Source organism: Triturus cristatus, chromosome 4_2 (assembly GCF_964204655.1).
Source record: "Triturus cristatus chromosome 4_2, aTriCri1.1, whole genome shotgun sequence".
NCBI classification, from domain to species: Eukaryota; Metazoa; Chordata; class Amphibia; order Caudata; family Salamandridae; genus Triturus; species Triturus cristatus.
Genome location: NC_140586.1, coordinates 832,531,693 through 832,538,810, shown reverse-complemented (window position 1 = coordinate 832,538,810; position 7,118 = coordinate 832,531,693). Strand labels below are relative to the sequence as shown.

Here is a 7,118-nt window from a genome sequence, read left to right as displayed (position 1 = left end):
GGGAACATCGAACTTGTATTTTGTGGATTTGGCATTATTTATGTAAATACCGTAAAACATAAGAAATTTAAGTCACACTGACATTATCATTAAAATAAACAATGAAACTGAAACCTGAAGCCAATTCAGAAGAAAACGTTGAATTAGAAAAGTTGTAAAATGCCTCGTTATAAAACAACGAACAGGAAGGAAATTGGTGCAGAATGTTTCCCTGATTCTTTTCAATTAAGAGCTGAGTGCACGTTCGAGAAATATTTTTCATAGCAATATAAACAGTGATTTAGAAAGAAGCGCAGATTTGGCTGATGGGATTTATTAAAGCACTACCATCATTAACCCACTTTGACGATTGCTTTCCTGTCTTTGACTGAGTAGAGCAGCTCTATCAGAGATAGAGCTTCAAAAATTCAGTGAAACTCTTTGATGTTCCTCTCCACGGAAATTTTTAGTAAAAGGCTAACGATTTTGACGGTTTGAAGAGAAACCAGAGTGTAAAGTAACTACGAGGCATATCATCAAGGGCAATATCGCTGCTTTAGCTGCACTTTTTGCCGCTAAAACGGCGATATTTTTATCGCCCTATCAGCAAGCTGTCGCTAACAGCTCTTAGCGCCAGTTTACTGGCAAAAGCACCCCTTGTCAGCACGCCTCCCATCGCATCACTAATGAGATGCAAAGGAGGCGTGCCTGACAAGACTCCCTTGGGTAAATATCGCTAACCCAGCTTCGTCATATTGACAAGGAGGGTGAGCGATATTTAAAATCACGTTAAGTATGCCTTAACGCAGGAATTTAACGTCTGTTAAATTCCTGACTAAGGCATACCTAACATGGGGGTGGATTGTGTGGCTAAGACCACAGGCCCCTATCATCTAGGATATCGCCGTTTTCCACCATGGAAAACGGCGATGTCCCCACTATCTCTGGAATTGTAATCGCCTCGGCGATGCACGTTGTTGATAACGCCCTAACCGGGCGATAAATTCCAGAGCTAGCCGGCGATAAATATGTAAGCGCTAAGCGCGCTTTGCGATATTTATTGCCAGACCTTGATAATATGCCCCAAATATCTGTTGGAGAGAACGCACTGAACATAACTCCTTGGACTCTCAGTGGGGGGCTAAAGACTAACCCAGGGGCTAGGGTGACCAACTGGCATTGGTGCAAATTCAGGACGGTGAGTGTAAAAATTCAGGACAAAGGGTCAAAATTCAGGACACAAATTCAGGACAATAGGTAAGTTTTACAGACACATCAGAGGAGGTTGTGCAATAGTATATGAGTACACCCAGCCATATCCAAACATATTCAACCATTTGCAAACCTATCCATCATGTATCCTCCCATTTATCATTTCACTCATCCATCCCTTCATCCACTCTTCCACTCATCCATCCAGCCATTTACCCTTTCACCCATCCAGCCATCCTTTCACTTACTCATCCATCCACCCAGTCACTCATCCTTCCACCCATCCACCCTTTCAGTCATCCATCCATCCTCCCTTTCTCTCTCCATCGACCCTTTCACTTATCCATCCTTCCTTCCATCCACCCACTCACCCATCCATCTTCTCATCCACTCATGAATCCATCCACTGACCCTATCACTCATCCATCCTTTCTCTCATCCATCTATCCTTTCACTCCTTCACTCATCTATTCATCCTTTTGTCCATGTACCCTCCCTTTCACTCACTCAGCCATCCTTACATCCACCCTTTCACTCATCTGTCCATCCATTCACCCTTGCACTTATCAATTCATCAATCCATCCATCATTTCACTCATCCACCCACTCACTCATCATCCACCTTTTCACTCATCCATCCTTTTACTCATCCATCCACCCTTTTACCCATCCAGCTACCCTTCCACCCATACATTCAGCTATTTACCTTTTATCTCATCCATCCTTCCACTCACTCATCAATCCTTCCATCCTCTCTCATTATCCATCTATTCAATCTTTCATTCATCCATTCACCCTTTCACTAATTCATCCAGCCATCCACCCATCCCTTCACTTACTCACTTGCCCAACTTTTCATATTCATTTTGAGCTGAGCCTTTTTGAGAAGAGGCCCATCAAGAACTTCACCCTCGCTGCAGGAGCCATTCCAGGACTGGGACAGAAGCCACCCAGGGCGGAGACAGGATCCACCACAGGGGGGGGGGACAGGAGCCACCACATGGGGGGACAAGAGCCATCACTGGGGGGCAGGAGCCATCACTGGGGGGGCAGGAGCCATCACAGGAGTGGGAACCGGATCCACTAGGGTGGGCACAGGGGTGGGCATGCAGTATTCTAGTATCATCTTGGTCTCTTCCAGGGTGGGGTAGGGCTCCTCACCCCCTCCTGGACAGGACAATGAGAAGACAGGCTCTCTTTCCAAAATGTTAGTTTTGCCATCCCCCACTGTGATGTACAGTACTTAAAGGAAATATTCAAAGAGAACTGATTTAACTGATTGTCCTCCATACTTTGTTAATCAGTGTGGGTGCGATTGTGCCATTTCTTTTTTTTAATTACATTATAGACTGCATGTTTGAAGAACCAAGGTTTGCTTACAATTTAGTGACAGTAATTAAGCTCTGTGAAGAGAACCACGTGCTGCCTCGGTGTACTCGGGCTGGTGCTGGGATGTTTGGGGCCCTGGGCAGAAAGGGAATGTGTGAGGCCCCTCTAAATTGCAGAGACATGATGCATTCAGGGCTGTTTGCATCTGAATAGATGCCCCTGCTCCTGAAGCTGCAGCCCCTCCCTCTCAGTCACCTTCAAGCACCTCTTAACAGCTCATCAAAGGCTGAAAGTGTGAAGATTGCCATCCCGCTGTGCCTCTCCAATGCTGCTGGGTATCTGAGCTTTGGTACTGCATAGGATTCGGTTACACCCGACCTCAACAGCATCAGAGTCAAGAAGGGAGGTGGGTGGAAGCTGTGCCGGCTTAGGGTGGTGCGACCGGTGCCCGGTTAAAATTACGGACAAATGGTGTCCGTTAAAGAATCCTTCACGGACAATGGACAGACGGCCGAAATTACGGACTGTCTGTGAAATTTACGGACGGTTGGTCACCCTACTAGGGGATATTATCAAGGACGGCGATAAAATTATCGCCGGTTTAGCTGCAGAAAACTGCAGCTAAAGCGGCGATAATCGGCTTGATAATATGCCCTGGAGAAGTCCCATAGAAGCCCATGTTCACACCGGAACCTGGGCTTCTATATTAATTCACAAGGGCATATTGGGGCATATTATCAAGCCAGGCGATAAAATTATCGCCGCTTTAGCGGCAGAAAACTGACGCTAAAACGGCGATAATGGGCTTGATAATATGCTCTATGGAATTCCAATTGAAGCCCATGTTAGATGGGAAGGTCATCTAACATGGGCTTCAATTGGAATTCGATAGAGCATATTATCAAGCCCATTATCGCCGTTTTAGCGGCGGTTTTCTGCCGCTAAAGCGGCGATAATCTTATCGCCTGGCTTGATAATATGCCCCATTATCAAGGCCATTATCGCCGCTTTAGGGGCAGTTTTCTGCCGCTAAAGCGGCGATAATTTTTAACGCCGTCCTTGATAATATGCCCCCTAGTACTTGAAAAATGTACTAATGTTCTGATCCGGTCAAGTAGTAAAATTGCTTCAACTACATAAAAGGGATTACAAATGACAGGGGATTGTGGGTATGTATATAACCCCTATTGAAACCCACGTGACAAGCCTTCTAAATCACACGTGACCCTCGGGAGTGTAAACAATGTTTTCTTTTGTTGATCTCATCGCCCGGGTTTTGCTCTAGGTAGTAGAACGCTTTACACGAGCGTTAGGTTACTTGCATTACACACGGGCAGATTTTTTTAAATACATATTAATTACCCGCGGGGTTTTTACGTGATTTGCTAGGAGTAACAGGCTGTTGAGCCGAAGCCGGGATCTGGTTCTCTTGTAAAGCGCTGAGATGCTCTCGGGCCAGCGTCGGGCTTAGTGTAGGTAATGGCCCTGTGAATCATGGAGATGAGAGGGGGGAATTATTTTGTCCCCTCCACCTATCTTCCCCCCACCCACCCCAAAATCTTGACGAGATAAACCGCCCCCGCGTCCCACATATGTGTGTGTGTGTGTACTTGCAATTGTTCTCATGCGATTCTCTACAAAGACTCTAGATGGCGCTGAATTCAGCAGCACATGGTGTTTCTAGTTCACGATGCGTGCACGTCACCGCTAGGGAAGGCGCCCGTTCAGCTGCCATTCAGCCGCCTCATTACCCAAGGTGCCTCCCCATTTCCCGAGAGGCTACGCGATATTCTAATTTACAATAAATCTGAGAAGGCAATGTAGACGTTTTTGAGTGAGTTGTGATTGAATGATAAACATTTTCTCTGCAGACGTTAAATACTGTAATCCTTTTAAGAGTTTCTTTAAACCTGCAAATGGAGATAGTTTCTCGCTCTCACTTACTAGGGGTTTCACTACTGAGTGGTGTCTTCTCCCTCAAACTTATGGTATGCCTTAAACTAATGAGTAAGGAAAATAACGATCTTGGGTGACGCCAGGATCCTCACTCATAATGTGAGCGGAATTTTTGAACGGGTACAGGTCGTCCCGTGGGTGACCCGCCTACTTAGCAGGATGCCCTGGTGCAGCGATCTGCCCGGCCCCATGTTTGTCAAATGAAAGATGAAGAAGCTTTAAAATGATGTCTTATTAGTACATGATGATTAAATTCTTTAATTCACAATGAAGAATTGGAAACAGTGCGACAGCGTCTCTGTGTAGAACTTAATCTTTATTAAATGATTAACGTCATTTGGCAAAATGTGACATTAGAGTTTAGTAAACGCTTCCTAGTTCTTTATTTCCCGTATGTTATTTTATTAGTTCTTTATTTCCGGTATGTTATGTTATAGACGAACGGTAATTTTTTTTAGGTCTGGCTTGATAAAGCAACGGCACGTTTGCCGCTAGTTAACTTTTTTTAATACAAAATATACATATAGCGGAAGCTGGCTTCACTCAGAGGAATAGTTTTTCCTCATCTCATGCCATCCCCTATGGGGTGCTTGCATTGTAATGGTTTAGGGGCAATTTAACACCTTAAGGGGCATATTCACAAGAACTTATTGCCGACTTAGCGGCACTTTATCACAGTCAAAGTGGTGATAAATTCATCATACCATTCACAAGCTGGTGCTAACAGCTGATATCACCAATTTACCAGCGATAGTAGCCGCAAAAAACAAAGCCACGGATGACACCGGCAACGAACGCTAATGAGATGCAAAACACACGAAAAAACCACACCACTTTCACAACGAACTGCCAGATCCGCGATGCGAGTTAAAACCACGCGATAAGCCGCGGTAGCTGCAGGTATTTAAGACCTGCCTCAAGCAGGTGTAAAGACGGACAACTCCCTGCAGTAGGCAATGGAGCCCCGCACATAGCCACACCTTAAGAACAAACGACGCCCCCACACACCCCCCGGACCACCACAGAGGCAGCGCGGAGTAAGACAGCGGACTTACCAAAAAACACTCTCACAGATCTAACGCCCGCGGAAGTCATTGCCCACTACAGGCTCAAAGGGGCAACCATCCTGACCCACATCGCCCACAGGCTGACGGTACCAACACAGCGGAAGCCAACATCCCTCCGCAGACAAAGCTGCTGGCCGTGCTGCATCTGTTGGCCTCTGGTACCTTCCAACCAACAACTGCCAGAGTCGGAGGTGTCTCACAGCCAGCCCTATCAAAGTTCATCACACCTGTTCTGGATGCCATCCTCAGCTTCATACCCCAATACCTTCACTTCCCCAACACTGTGCAGGAACAGCTGGAGACAAAGCAAGGCTTCTACGCCATAGCCGATTCCCGGCCGTGTTGGGGGCAAGTGATTGCACACATGTCCCACTTGTGCCCCCTGCGGATACTGCACACCCCTACCGCAACAGAAAGCATCAGCATTCCATCAATGTGCAGGCAATAGTGGACCACCAGGGACTTTTCACCAATGTCGTCGCCAACTACCATGGCAGTGTGTATGATTCCTTTATCTTCCGACAGTCCATCATCAACCAGCGCTTCCAGGATGGCACATATGGAACGGGACTGCTCGTTGGTAAGTGCCAAATCAACACATCACACACCACAAAGCCACCAACACACAACGCACAATTGTAGGAATGCACACGTGACCAAACCACATACAACATGTCAAACTACATCACCACCTACCAGACATGACAACACCACTCCATGGTCATCCTGGGCTACCCCTGCACCCAATACAGAGACTACATGGCACCACAGCCACACAACAGCTGAACGTGTGGAGATGCGGAATGCAGCCATGTGAGAGGATGCATGTGACCCGTGAATGGGAATGTACACAACGAGAAGTGAGGCGTTGATGTGCAGGACAGGCATGGCTATGCAAACCACAGACATGTCCATGCAGACCACAACTGCTGGTGACTGGAGAGTAGTAAGCAGTGGCAGCAACAACGTCACCCCGGACGTGGAACAGATAGCGGAAGTGTCGCACGATATATCCCCCCCTATGTGCGTGAGCGTATTGTGTTTGCCCTGAATACGCCAGGGCTGCGCAGGGGTGAGGTGACAAACCCCGTCGCACAGGGCGTGGTCTAGTCCCAGGAAGGTAACGTCACTGGCAGGGCAGCGCCTCACAGTCCGCCACAAGGTCAACACCGTGAGCAGCGGGGCCTGCGACCCTGTGCGCCTGCTGCACCCCAGGATGCTGATGCGCAGACCAGGCCTGCCCGCCCCAGCGCACCACGGCCGCACTGCTCAGCTGCCGACACCGTTGTGTGACGAAGAGGGCCCAACACGTGCCGGTGCAAGCGCCAGGCCTCAGTCACGTGAGCTCAGCAGCCTTCTCAGCATTCACTGTAACTTCCCTTGTGCTCCACGTTATCCCTGCTAGATACTCATGTTACATTGTTGCTGCACCAGGATATATCAGTGGCTGTATTGATGAATGACTGCGTGTATGAGTGACTGTATGGGTTAGTGGGTGGATGTGTGTGTAGACGTATGAATCACTGAGCGGGTATGTACTAACTGCTATTGGTCTGTCTATGGTTTCGATATTGG

General features: G+C 47.6%; 2 non-coding genes across 2 annotated transcripts; one reads left to right on the top strand and one right to left on the bottom strand.

Moving 5' to 3' along the window:
• Positions 1-378: 378 nt before the first annotated feature.
• LOC146835177 (U5 spliceosomal RNA) lies at positions 379-493 on the bottom strand. The gene has a single exon (XR_014960943.1). It is a non-coding gene; the product is annotated as a U5 spliceosomal RNA (small nuclear RNA).
• Positions 494-4,510: 4,017 nt separating this feature from the next.
• Positions 4,511-4,660, top strand: LOC146835176 (U12 minor spliceosomal RNA). The gene has a single exon (XR_014960905.1). It is a non-coding gene; the product is annotated as a U12 minor spliceosomal RNA (small nuclear RNA).
• Positions 4,661-7,118: the final 2,458 nt, after the last annotated feature.